The sequence below is a fragment of the Rutidosis leptorrhynchoides genome, chromosome 1 (assembly GCF_046630445.1).
Source record: "Rutidosis leptorrhynchoides isolate AG116_Rl617_1_P2 chromosome 1, CSIRO_AGI_Rlap_v1, whole genome shotgun sequence".
NCBI classification, from domain to species: domain Eukaryota; kingdom Viridiplantae; phylum Streptophyta; class Magnoliopsida; order Asterales; family Asteraceae; genus Rutidosis; species Rutidosis leptorrhynchoides.
In genome coordinates, this window is record NC_092333.1 from 634516899 (window position 1) to 634531821 (window position 14923).

Consider the following 14923-nt stretch of genomic DNA (forward strand, 5'->3'; position numbering starts at 1 on the left):
TTTAACAAAGCTATAATTCATATAACTTATTTTCGGATCACCCTTTATTTTTAAAATCATATAAATTCATATTTAACTTGTTTAATATCAATCGAATGACATTTGAGTGTTATCTTCGTTTACTAAATAGATTCAAAATCACAAAATATATATTTAACATACTTTATTTATATGTAGATATGTTTTAAATAATCATAATATCATATTTTTATTTAATAACAACAACATATACTATTTAAAAATTATATTTTCAATTATTATATTTATATATACACACAAATCTACTTACCATTAATGGTTCGTGAAAATGGTCGAAGGTCAATTGAATATATGAAACAGTTCACATTTTTTTTTTTTGAGACTCAACCTATCAGACTTCTCTTATTGTGTCAAGAATATTAAATCGTATCAAGAGTTTGGTTTAAAATTGGTCGGAATTTTCCGGGTCGTGACATTATGCTTATTTAAACTTCCGTAATCATGATGTTTGACGTGTTGATTTTAATTTATTACCATGGGTTAATTGTCCTTTGTCCTGGATTATTCGATATGTCCATCTGGTTTTTGGCCATAATAGTCCATCAGTCATAAATATAAAGTGCGAGTGTCCTCGTCAAACTATCCTTATATCCGAAGTCAAATATTCCAACTAATTGGGGACTTAAACTGTAATAAGGTTTTAATACTTTATTATCAATTACACCCAGTGTCCTTGCATGTAATCCACCCCTGTTTTAATGAGTCCATTGACTATTAATCCATTCCCGTGTCCGGTCAAATGAACGATTATTAATATTTATAAATATCCCGCCCATCGTGTCCGATCGAGTGTATGTGATTATTTATAATTACGTCCATTTATAAATCTTTATATTAAATTAACGAACTATCATTCAGTTAAACAAATATAAAGCCCGTTAATAGTCCATAGTCCAATTTCCACAAGTGTCGGACTTTTATCCAAACCACAATTATGGTACAAAGCCCAATAACTCCGTCTTTAATATTTAGCCCAACATCACGATTACTTCAAATTAGATAAGCATAATAATAACTTAGCTACGAGACATTAATTTAAAAAGGTTGAACATAACTTACAATGATTAATAATAGCGTAGCGTTACACGGACAGAATTTTAACTTACACACTTACAACATTCGCCACTATAACCTTATTATTATTAAACTTAAATTAAAATTAAAATTATAAAATATAAATATAAATATATCGTAGAGAGTGAGAGATTGAATTATGTGTCTATAAATCGGCAGAAAACATTACTTTTTATAGAATGTGGCATGCTACAGGAAGCCATGCAATCACATGGTTTTAAAGCTTCCAGGCCATGCGATCGCATGGCCAGCTGGATCTCACCACATGCACTTGTTTGCTAGTTTACCGACGGTTTTTAATATATATAATATATATATATATATAATTTTAAGAATTAATTATATATATTATATTATATTCATGTGCGTAGTTGACTTGTAATTTTTAGTCCGTTGCGTCGCGCATTGAGAGTTGACTCTGGTCCGGGTTCCGGATTTTCGAACGTCCTTGCGTACAATTTAATATCTTGTACTTTGCGTTTTGCGGCTTGTACTCTGGTAACTTTTAGACGTTTCTCATCAATAAATTGAACCACTTGAATTGTACTTTGTACTTTTTAGCTTTTTGGTCGTTTGCGTCTTCAAATCGTCGAATCTGTCTTTTGTCTTCACCTTTTATTATTTAAACGAATATCACTTGTAAATAGAACAATAACAACTAAAAGCTTGTCTTTCTTGAAGGATAATGCTATGAAATATATGTTCGTTTTTAGTATTATCAAATATTCCCACACTTGAGCGTTGCTTGTCCACAATTAATATAGAACTTGAATATAACTTTACTAGAATCACTTCTTTATTCTTCACACTTTGTACATCAGTGATTTTAATACGGCGGTATGAATAATGGTAGTAACGTTGTGGTTTACAGTCTCACATGACTATGAAAATTTAGATCCTTAAGGAAATTGGATCTTTATGAAAACATTTGATCTTTTGAAAATTCAATCTAGATTTTAACCTAGACAAGTCTTCTGGAATAACCTTTTATCGGTGTTTGCAAAATATTTTTGTGGGTTTGGTGGGTTTCAGATTTGAAAATTTTAGCTCAAAACTTATGGTTTTGTGTCACCCACTTGCTAACCTTGTATTAGGAAAGCAACACGTCCAGTATACTTGCTCAGTATATTACCTTTCGGTAAACTACCGTCCGGTTGTAAGGGAAAGCGTTGAACAAGCAACTATTAAGGCAATGTCCCGTGACATGCTTTTGATTATGGTATATATCGTGTCGGATGCAATTACTATCCTTTGTAGGAGCAATAGTAAAGATCACCCTATAGTTTTTTGATCTGGCACAAGGTCCTGTCTTTAACCATGCTATGCAACCACCATTCTTACGGTTGACACCTAATTTGGTTCAGGTGACCTAATGAATTCTAGGTGAATTACTGAAAGGACCCGTTCATATACATTATAAACGATTCACAATAGTTGATTACATTGCGAGGTATTTGACCTCTATATGATACATTTTACAAACATTGCATTCGTTTTTAAAAGACAATCTTTCTTTACATCGAAAATTGACAGGCATGCATACCATTTCATAATATCCACCATCCAACTATAAATTGATTTAATAATAATCTTTGATGAACTCAATGACTCGAATGCAACGTTCTTCGAAATATGCTATGAAAGACTCCAAGTAATATCTTTAAAATGAGCAAATGCACAGCGAAAGATTTCTTTAACACCTGAGAATAAACATGCTTTAAAGTGTCAACCAAAAGGTTGGTGAGTTCATTAGTTTATCATAATCATTTATTTCCATCATTTTAATAGACCACAAGAATTTCATTTCCAGTTCTCATAAATATACATCCCATGCATAAAGACAAAATTAATCATTCATATGGTGAACACCTAGTAACCGACATTAACTAGATACATATAAGAATATCCCCTATCATTCCGGGATCCTCCTTCGGACATGATATAAATTTCGAAGTACTAAAGCATCCGGTACTTTGGATGGGGTTTGTTAGGCCCAATAGATCTATCTTTAGGATTCGCGTCAATTAGGGTGTCTGTTCCCTAATTCTTAGATTACCAGACTTTAATAAAAAGGGGCATATTCGATTTCGATAATTCAACCATAGAATGTAGTTTCAATTACTTGTGTCTATTTCGTCAAACATTTATAAAAGCGCATGTATTCTCAGTCCCAAAAATATAAAGGGTAAAAAGGCAAATGAAACTCACCATACTGTATTTCGTAGTAAAAATACATATAACGTCATTGAACAAGTGCAAGGTTGGCTTCGGATTCACGAACCTAAATTAATTATATATATTTATGTGTTGGTCAATATTTGTCTAACAAATTAGGTCAAGTCATAGTGTACCACAATCCTAATGCTCGAGACTAATATGCAAAAGTCAACAAAAGTAAATTTGACTCAAAATAATTTCCAAAAATCTATACATGATTAATATATAGTTTAAATATCGTCGTTTTATATTTTTAAATATTTTTAAAAGATTTATTAGAGTAAATAATATAATTTATTTATTAATAAATAAAATTTTATATTAAATTTATATAATAAAATATACTTTTATATATATTAAGTAATAAAATTTATAGGGTTCATTTAATATCATAAAGATAATATGATACGTATTATTAAAGTAAGTTATTACACGTAGTAAAATATATTTGTATCACATATTTATTTGATAAAATAATATCTATAATGATAGTAAGTAAAAGTTGTATTATTTTGTAATAATAATTATTATTATAAAAATATCAATATTTATAATTACTAAGATGACATTATGATAAAACGATAATTCTAATTATGATAACTTTAATATTTACGATAATTTTTAATATTATCTTTAAAATAATAAGTCTATTTAAAATAATAATAATAATGATATTTTATAGTAACAATGACATTTCTATTAAAATGATAATTTTTGTTAAAATGATAGTTTTAATACTAACGATACTTTTAATAATAATAGTAATGATAAAAATAATAAGAACGATAATTTTATCTAAATCAATATCTTATAATATTTTAATTTCATCATGATACTCTTACCCATTATTTCCTAATCGTTTCGTTTAATAGCTTTTAATCGTCTTTTATATCGTGTTCATAATAATGATAATAATAGTAATCAAAATAATTAGGTGTTACAAATATTTGTTTTAATTACACTAATATTAATAATGATAGTTACTATAACATTATTATCGATAATACTAATAATTATCTTAATGATAATATAGTAATAATAATAATAACAATAACAATAACCATTTTTAAATAATGATATATATATATTAATAATGATAATAATAATAATAATAATAATACATATAATAATAATAATAATAATAATAATAATAATTGGATAATAATAATAATACTAATTATAACTTTAATGATAATAACGATAGTAATAATAAAAAAAAATAAAAAAAAATAACAATTTTTAATGATAAATCCCTTTTATTGATAAAGATAATAATAATGATAATAATAAGATAAAACTAGAACGACGATAAAAACGACGATAAAAACGACGATAATAATAATCATTTTTAATAAAAATATCAAAAATTCAATTGATTATAACTTCTAATCCGTTCATCGAAACTATTCGATATCTAAAGGAAAAGTTCTTAATTTTTCGCTAGCTTTCCAAGGACATGCATATCTTATACCTTATCTCAACCGCAAGTGTAACTAATTCAAGATTCAACCTAACCTGTCTAAGGGCAATATCAAAAGTACAAGCATGCATAATCTTAAATACTCGAGCACTAGTCAGGGATACACTATTAGTATGTAAAAGTTAAATTATGAGTACTCACGTATCAATATTGAGATTCAATATTGCAGGAAAGGTACGTAGACGCAACGGAAATGATAAACACTATATTGACCTCACGAGCATACCCATGAACCATACTCAATCACCTCCATAGCTATAACCCATAATATCCTTAATCCTATCCCACTCGAAAAATAATTTCGAAATCACTCGGACAGCACTCCGTCGTAATATTTTATGTATACTAATAATATCTTGAAATAATACGGAGTAAATATATATATATGTAAATCGATTGAGAGAGTTTAGAGAAAAATATTTTCAAGTTTCTATGAAATAATGAAACCTATTGAATTCTATTTATAATAGATTTTTGAATTATTAAAGTGAATTATTAAAGTATGAATTATTAAAGTGAATTATTAAAGTATGAATTATTAAAGTGAATTATTAAAGTATGAATTATTAAAGTAAATTATTAAAACATGAATTATTAAAGTGAATTATTAAAGTTAAAGTAAAGTAAAAATAAAGTAAAGGTAAAGTTTAAGTATAGCAAAAGTATAAAACTATGTACGTATAATATGTGTATAAATATATATAATATTAATTTAAATCGTTATATATATTTAATAAAATAAAATATAAATATCGTCATACTAGTTAAGTAATGAGTTGTCAAAAGTGGTTCTAGATATTTATAAAAGTTATATACGTTTTAATAATAAAGTTCTTTTTAAACTGAAAACGTTTTTGTACGTTTGAAACTAAATAGATCAATCGAGTCTTTATGAGGTTCACTCTTTCCACTATCCTTTGTCTAGTTCTCAATGATTGACAATTTGTTCTTATTTATAAATCACTTTACCATTTTCCGAATATTGTTAAAATGGAAAGATTTCTCAAATCAACGTGGGCCTTTCAACAGAGACTTGTAATCATAATTCAATATATCTGATAATTCAATCATTTGATCTTATCTTCTAATTCCATTGATAAACATTTTGAAACAGATACAATCATATAAAGTATTTAATCTAATATTTTATTTACGTTTCAAGTTATAATATATATACACATATACATATATAATCATATTCGTTTAATGGTTCGTGAATCGTTGGAACTTGGTCAAGGTTGAATGAATGTATGAACATAGTTTAAAATTCTTGAAATTTAACTTAACAAATATTGCTTATCGTGTCGGAAACATATAAAGATTAAAGTTTAAATTTGGTTGGAAATTTCCGGGTTGTCACATTTACTAGGATTTTACGTTCAAAGGTAATGAACGCATTGAAAATAGGGTTTTCAGAAAACAAATCGGTTTGTAATTTGATCAAAATATTTTCTCGTTCAAGCTCGAGTCTAGATATCATTGAATTCTATGAGTTTGTAATTCTCAATCTTTAAAAGTCAATCTGAAGGAGATTATCCTTTCCGGGGATCTGATTCATTAGTCTTATAAGCTAATTTGCACGGTGCCCCCCATTGTACGAGACAGATCCTCTCATGGTTAGGATAAGTCTGACCACTTGGCGACCCTGTTTGATGCTGAGGTTCGTGGATTTCCAGCTGATTTTCGAGAAAACTTTTCAAGGTTTTTCGTAGACTCTACAACTGGTCTGGACGACAACTTCCTGACCTAAATCAAGAAGCGCGCGTCTTTTTCTCGGAAGACTTTACTTCCTTTTAAATTCCATTTATATTACAATAAACTGGGTAAAACTGATTAATATCGTCCAAAACAAAAGTATCTTCAATTATTTGTACAAAAATATGTGACATATGCTCTAAATAACTTGGTAAATTTTTCCCACACTTGGCTTTTATTTTCCTTTCTTTGCCTTTTTATTTTCCTCTATTCCATTTTAAATGAATTCTAACATTTTGGGTTGTTTCTCAATTTATGTCCTTTAAGAGGTAACAATAATTTAAGTGTTAACACCTAGTTTTATCGTTCATAAATATGTATAAACATGATTTTGAATTCATTTATTTGAAATTTTTTTTTAAAATTTTTACTAGAATTGGGTAGTCAGTATATAAGACTAGGGCTGTTTTTTATTATCAGAGAGCACTAGATTCTAATACAACTACTGCGTTACTAGTATTTTTAATGGTAACCAAGTGTTTAAATTTAAAATTTTAAAAATCCGAAAGAATTTAACCCCTTCCCACACTTAAGATCTTGCAATGCTCTCATTTACAAGAAATCAGTAACAATTTAAATTATTGAGGGTGATTAGCGTAGAAAAATGATTAAAATTTTACCAAAGTTTCCAAACATATTGGCGTTTGTTTGTTGAATGATAAATGGTGCACATCATTTGTTCATTCCTGCAGTTGTTATTTCACATATATTTTGCATCTTGTCGTCAAAATTAGTTGCTTTTGCTGAACTTAATGCCAGTCTTTGAAAGTTAGCTGTTTTACCCTGTTGTGTACAATTGACAATATACATACATACAAATAATAACATGCATGGTAATTTGAAATGGGACTTAACATCCCACTTTCAAATTATAAATACGAAATATTAGTAAAAAAAAAATGTTAAAATTTACATAAAAGTATCATAATATTATATGTTTTAAACATAAGTAAATAAAAATAATAAAAGATAAAAATCACCAACGGGAACTGTATCAATCTAGATAGGGGTTCCAGTTCATGTCATCGATCGGGTTCCACGGTTGGTTATAGGTGTACTGATAGGCTTGGTTGGGGTCGTAGAGAGTAAATGGTGGTCGCATATCGGGCTGGTGTGGCGGATAGTAAGCAGGTCGGGTCGGTACGTAGTTATTTGGTACCTGAGGTGATAGCTGGCTCATGATCTGATGCTGATGATAGTGCCATCTATCATGCTATCATTGCCTGGAATGCTCGTACACATTCTCGGCGTGCCACTGCTCGTACTGACTATGTCTAGCCTCGTTTGTCATTTCTTCCTCATCTATACGCTGGTAAACGTCAGTAACAGCCTCCCTAATGACATCCCTAATGTCATCCGCTTCCTCCATTTCCTCATCTGAACCTCTCTCTACATGTGGATGAGGGCCCTGCTATGGTACTACCTGATTGCATCTGTTCTTTAATACCTTTGCACCCTAATAGACCCGCAATCCTAAAGTCTCAACCTGTTCCCTACACACCATCAATGGACCCCCTTGATCCCTATCTACACCTAAATACTCTCTAATGAGAGTAACAAAAATACCCCCTCCTATTATTCCCCCGTCCTGCATTCCTTCCACCATTTTGGACAGATAAAAACCAACACAGTAGGGAATATTAACAAAGCTTCTAGTGTTTCGAATACACTTAAGGTAAAATAAATCGTGTAAGGTCATTTTCTCCTTGTTGTTACCACTTTGTGTAATCGAATTAGCTAAAAATCTATGTATAATACGAAGCTCTGCTTTGTTAATATCTAAATATGAGTGTCTTCCTCCCCGCTTAAAAACATTATAATTTGACATATGCCTCCAGACGGCGTCAGCGTCAAAATTCCTATCTACCCTTTCACCATGATAAATCAAATTTGTACAATTAGGTAGTAGTAATTCAGAAGGAGTGTAAATCTGTAAAGCCCTGGCCATGTCCAGCATGGGCATTCTGTACATCATAAGGCCAAGTAAAAATCTAAGAAAATTCCTATCGTTTAACCTAACTACATCCGTATCAAGTGATATAGTACTCATAAGCTCAACACACCATTACTTATATACAGGCCTACGAATGGTGAATAAACGTTCCCAATCGGGAAAAGAAGAGTTCCCATACCTTTGGATTAGATGCTGCCTAACTGAGTTAGCTAGTTGGACCCTTTCCAAAGGCTCCCAATCGATTACCCTCGGTACTTCTACATTTTTCGTTACCAGTTTAAATTTGTTACTTTGGTACGTCGGGTAATCTCTCCAATTTCGATCAAATCTCAAATTGGGATGTAACAGCTCTTCATGAATCGTTGGGTGTTCTATTATTGGATGAATCAGAAATTGTACGTAGGCATTAACATATTCTTGTTGTGGATCATAATATGGTATGTGTTGATCATTATGATATTGTTGTTCTTGTTGTTGTTCCTGTTCAGGTTCTGGTTCATATTGTGGCTCATATTGCATTTCTGGCTGTGGTTCATTTTCAGGTTGTCTGGATGATGATGCACCGCAAGATTCGGTATATTTCTGCAAAACACATTAAACACAAAATTTGTGCATCCAAATATGAATTAGTGTTAGCAAAATAACAACTTAAACAATTACAAAGACATGTTTAATCCATATTAAACTAATGCTCATTTTCATATTTTTTCAATTCTACACTTTTTCAAATAAGCATATATGAAAATGTTTACAAAGTTCATAAGCATTCAACTCAAATAACATGTCAAAATAATCATTACTTAGCAATTAAACAAGTTTCAAATGGCATTTACATCAATTTAATCAAGTTCATGAATTTTAGACTTAAAAAGTCCACTTTAATTCTCAAAAATCATGTTTAGGATCAAAGTTTGGATCATTTAGCTACCTAAACAAGTTACACTACTTAATTTAGCAATAATTCATGACAAAAATCGGCCATAACCTGTTTATATCAAAAAGCCCCAAATTGCTCAAGAACACAAACTCTAGATTTCTAAAAATTTTGAAGTTTAAGGCTTCAAATCATGTTAAATAGTACCAATCTAGGTTGTACATGCATAATATACTAACAATTTAACTCTAGTTACACTAAAAATTAACAAAATTAAATTAGGTAAAATTTAGCTCAAGAATACTAAAATTCAATTTTAAAGAGTTTTAGGGGTGAAATCTTTACCTTTTTGCTTCCCCATCTGAAGAAAGGCATGATTATAGCGGATTATTGTGAGAAATTTGGTTGATTTTGGTAAAAAATGGCAAATTTTTGAGTGGGTTTGTGAGTGTGTTCGTGAATATGTGTGTGTGTTGTGAAGATACAGAGAGCAGCTCGCTGGTTTAATGTTTCTGCCCAGCTTTTTACCTCCTTGCGATCGCATGGATCCCTCTTGCAAATCCCATGCGATCGCATGGGCTCATTTTTTTATTTATTTTTTATTTATAAAAACCTTATACTTATAAAACAAAAATTAAATAAATTTAAAATTTTGTTTTCCTTGTTATTTAGGACGAGGTCGTTTCGGATCGTTGTCCTAGTCCGTCCCTCGATAAAATTTTAAAATTTGTCATTTTAAAGCGTTGTTTAAATAGTAAAGATTTTTGGATTTTTAGATGTTTTTGGCATACTTTAGATCAATAAAATTAAAAATAATGATAATAAAATTTCTCGTCCCTCCCTTGGGTAAAGCAATTTCTGTTCAACGACCTAGTCTTCAACTCACGACGAATTTTAAAAATCATATTTTTAACTTAGTGAAATAAAGTAAATTTTTGTTTTTAAATTCACACCAAATTTAAATTTAAAATGCATAAAATTAAAAATTAATTTAAATATAATTAATATTTTTAATTTTATAAACTTATATTAAAAATAGTAGTTTAAAATATTCACAAACTTAAATATATTGATTTTAAAAATTTATAATATTAATTTTTAAAAAAATGGTAAAGATAAAATTAAAAATCTTTTTGGTCTTTTATCCCACTTTAATCAATCAAATATTATCAAAAATATACGCCCCTCTTTTTGGTAAAGTAATTTTGGTTCCATAACCTAGTTTTACTCCTGACGAATTTTTGAAATATTTTGGGTTGATTGATTAAAGATATTTATACCTTAAGAATAAACGGTAAATTTCGCAGTGATGTAATAAATTTTTGTATGATATCAATAATTTCGGTTTCGCATACCTAATTTTATTGAATACCAATTTAATACTTTATAGCGAACGATTCAGCATTTATTATCAAAAGGTTAAAAGCAGTAAAATAAAATAAAAACTGTACATACTTACCTGTGAGATAGAATTCTCAGAGACCTGCTTTAGCTGACTCATAGGAGAGTCGTGTGATTTGGTTTTCCATAGCTACATAAGCGTAACCTAGATTCTTCAATAACTTTTCTTCTAAACATATGAACGGTCCTTCTCTGCATAGAGTAACAAATTCGGTATTTGAATATGTTTGATTGTTCGAACATTTACCTTCGTGTGACCATTTTCCGCATTTATGACATCTTTCAAGGTGTCGTGCTCTTCTTTTTGTTGCGGATTTTGATTTTCCTTTACCAAAATGTATCTTATGACGATCTTTCCTGAGTTCTTTCCTTACTTCGTCCATTTTTCCTCTTATGAATGATACCAGTTCACTCGGGAGGATGTTATTATTACGTTTAGTAATCATAGCGTGTAGCAGTAGACCATGGTTCAGATCACAGGAATTCTTCATCTCGTAAAACCTAAAAAAATAAAAATTCAGAATGGAGGGAGAAGACTAGTTCTTTAGGGTCTGCTAGGGAAAGACCATTTGAATTCCATTTTCTGAAACTACATGAAAACAGAAAATCTAACTCTAACATAAATACATATTACCTTTAAAAGATTCGAATCTTCCCACACTTAGTTAGCTGTGGTGTCGAAATTATGATTAACTTTGTTGTCAACTTCCATTGGATTATCTATGTAATGTTTAACTCTGTGACCATTAACTTTAAATTCAATCCCATTTGAATTTATTAATTCTACTGTTCCGTACGGGAAAACTCTTTTGACTATGAATGGTCCAGACCATCTTGATTTCAATTTTTCAGGAAATAGCTTGAATCGTGAATTGAAAAGAAGAACTCTGTCTCCTTCTTTAAATTCTTTTGAACTTCCGATTCTTTTATCATTCCATTTCTTCGTTCTTTCCTTATAGATTAACGAATTTTTATATGCTTCATGTCTTAATTCTTCTAATTCGTTTAGCTGACTTAACCGTAGACGTCCGGCTTCATGCAAATCAAGATTACATGTCTTCAAAGCCCAAAATGCTTTGTGCTCAATTTCTACTGGAAGGTGATATGCTTTTCCATAAACGAGTCTAAAAGGTGTGGTTCCAATTGGAGTTTTGCAGGCTGTTCTAAAAGCCCATAGTGTATCCTCCAATTTCATGGACCATTCCTTCGGATTTGATCCTACGGTTTTCTCTAGAATACGTTTTAATGCTCGATTGGTATTTTCAACTTGTCCAGTTGTTTGTGGATGATAAGCGGTTGAGATTTTATGAGTTACTCCATATCTTTTGAGAACTTTCTCAAGTTGATTGTTACAAAAATGAGTACCCCGATCACTTATTAAAGCTTTCGGTGTACGAACCTTGCAAAAAGACGTTTTAAGAAGTTGACTACAACTCGTGCATCGTTAGTTGGGAGAGCTTGTGCTTCTGCCCATTTAGATACATAATCAATGGTAATGAGAATGTAGAGATTATTATGAGATTTTGGAAATGGACCCATAAAGTCAATACCCCAAACGTCAAATATTTCACATACTTGAATGACATTTTGTGGCATTTCATCACGTTGACTTATTTTTTCGGCCCTTTTTCAAGCATCACAGGATTTACAAAGAAGGTGTGCGTCTTTGAAAATTATAGGCCAATAGAATCCAGCGTCGTAGACTTTTCTTGCTGTGAGTTGAGGTCCATAATGCCCTCCTGTTGATCCTGTGTGACAATAGTTTAAGATTTGACTGGTTTCATCCCCGAATACACATCAACGTATTATTCCATCGGGACAACTTTTAAACAAATGTGGATCTTCCCAGAAATAGTGTTTTATATCACTAAAGAATTTCTTTCATTTTTGGTACGACAACCCTTTTTCAAGGAATTCACATACTAAGTAGTTTGCATAGTCTGCAAACCATAGAATTTCATTATAATCGATCTTCAAAAAATATTCATCAGGAAAGTTATCTTGTATGGCCGATTCATTTAGAGCTTCTAATTCTGGATTTTCAAGACGAGAAAGATGATCAGCGGCGAGATTTTCTGCTCCCTTTTTGTCTCGGATTTCAATATCGAATTCTTGTAAGAGTAAGATCCAACGGATTAATCGTGGTTTGGCATCTTGTTTCGAAAATAGGTATCTAAGAGCAGAATGGTCGGTATAGACCACCGTTTTAGCTAGAACGAGATATGAACGAAATTTGTAAAAAGCAAAGACAATAGAAAGGAGTTCTTTTTCAGTAGTTGTGTAGTTCGTTTGTGCTCCTTGTAACATCTTACTAGCATAATAAATAGGTTGAAATCGTTTTTCAATCATTTGTCCTAAAACGGCTCCCATTGCAAAATCACTTGCATCGTACATGAGTTCAAACGGTAGATTCCAATTTGGAGTTATCATGATCGGCGCATTAGTGAGTTTCTCTTTAAGAATATTAAAAGATTTGATGCATTCATCTGAAAAGATGAAAGGAGCATCCTTTTCTAGGAGTTTATTCATAGGAGTGGCAATTTTAGAAAAATATTTTATGAAACGTCGGTAAAAACTGGCATGCCCTAGAAAACTCCTAACTCCTCTAACATTGGTGGGATGTGGAAGTTTAGCCATTACATCTACTTTAGCTCTATCCACTTCAATTCCTTCCTTTGAAATTTTGTGACTAAGAACGATGCCTTCTTTAACCATGAAATGGCATTTCTCCCAATTAAGTACTAGATTTGATTGCTCGCATCTAATAAACATTCGTCCAAGATTAACTAGACATGATTCAAATGTATCACCGAAGACTGAAAAGTCATCCATGAAAACTTCCATGCATTCTTCTATCTTGTCATGGAAAATCGCCATCATGCACCTTTGAAAGGTTGCAGGGGTGTTGCAAAGTCCAAATGGCATGCGTTTGTAAGCAAAAGTACCATAAGGGTATGTGAACGTGGTTTTCTCTTGATCCTCGGGTGCTATTGGAATTTGAAAATATCCGGAAAAACCATCAAGAAAACAATAGTAACTATTCCCGGCTAACCTTTCCAACATTTGATCAATGAAAGGTAAGGGAAAGTGATCTTTTCTGGTGGCGTCATTTAATTTTTTATAATCAATACAAACACGCCATCCTGTTACAGTTCTAGTAGGAATAAGCTCATTTTTTTTATTTGTGATGACAATCATGCCACCCTTCTTAGATACGCATTGAACTGGGCTTACCCATGGACTATCAGAGATTGGATAAATTAATCCTGCATCAAGCAGTTTAATAATTTCTTTCTTAACAATATCTTGCATATTAGGATTTAGTCTTCGTTAGCGTTGCACATACGTTTTATGACCTTCTTCCCTGAGGATTTTATATGTGCAATACGAAGGACTTATGCCTTTAATGTCATGAATCTTCCATGCAATAGCTGGTTTATGAGCTTTTAGCACAGAAATGAGTCGAGATTTTTCATTTTTCGTAAGAGAAGACGATATTATTACAGGTAATTCAGATTCACCATGTAAATAAGCGTATTCCAAATGGGTTGGAAGTGGTTTTAACTCTAATGTTGGTGGTTCTTCTATCGATGATTTTTATCGATATCTGTCTTCTTCTTTTAGCATTTGAAGTTCTTCTGTTGTTGGTTCGTAATTATTAGCCATGAGTGTAGCTAACATTTCAGCTTTATTAATTGGTTCAGTTCCTTCTCCTAAAGAACATTCTTCTGTTCCTTGTAATTCTTGAAATTCTTCTATCAATTCTGCATGTGAATCTATAGTTTGAATATAATAACATGTATCATCTGCAGATTGCGGTTGTTACATGGCTCTATCAACAGAAAAGGTAACACTCTCGTCCTCTATACTTAGGGTCAATTTCTTACCGAACACGTCTATTATTGCTTTAGCCGTGTTTAAGAATGTTCTTCCTAATATGAGAGGAACTCGAGAATCTTCTTCCGTGTCCAGAATAACAAAATCTACTGGAAATACTAAAGTACCAACTTTAACTAGCATGTTCTCCATTATCCCTATAGGATATTTTACTGATCGATCTGCTAGTTGTATGCTTATTCGTGTTGGTTTCAATTCTCCAAGGTCTAGTTTAGCGTATAGTGAATGCGGC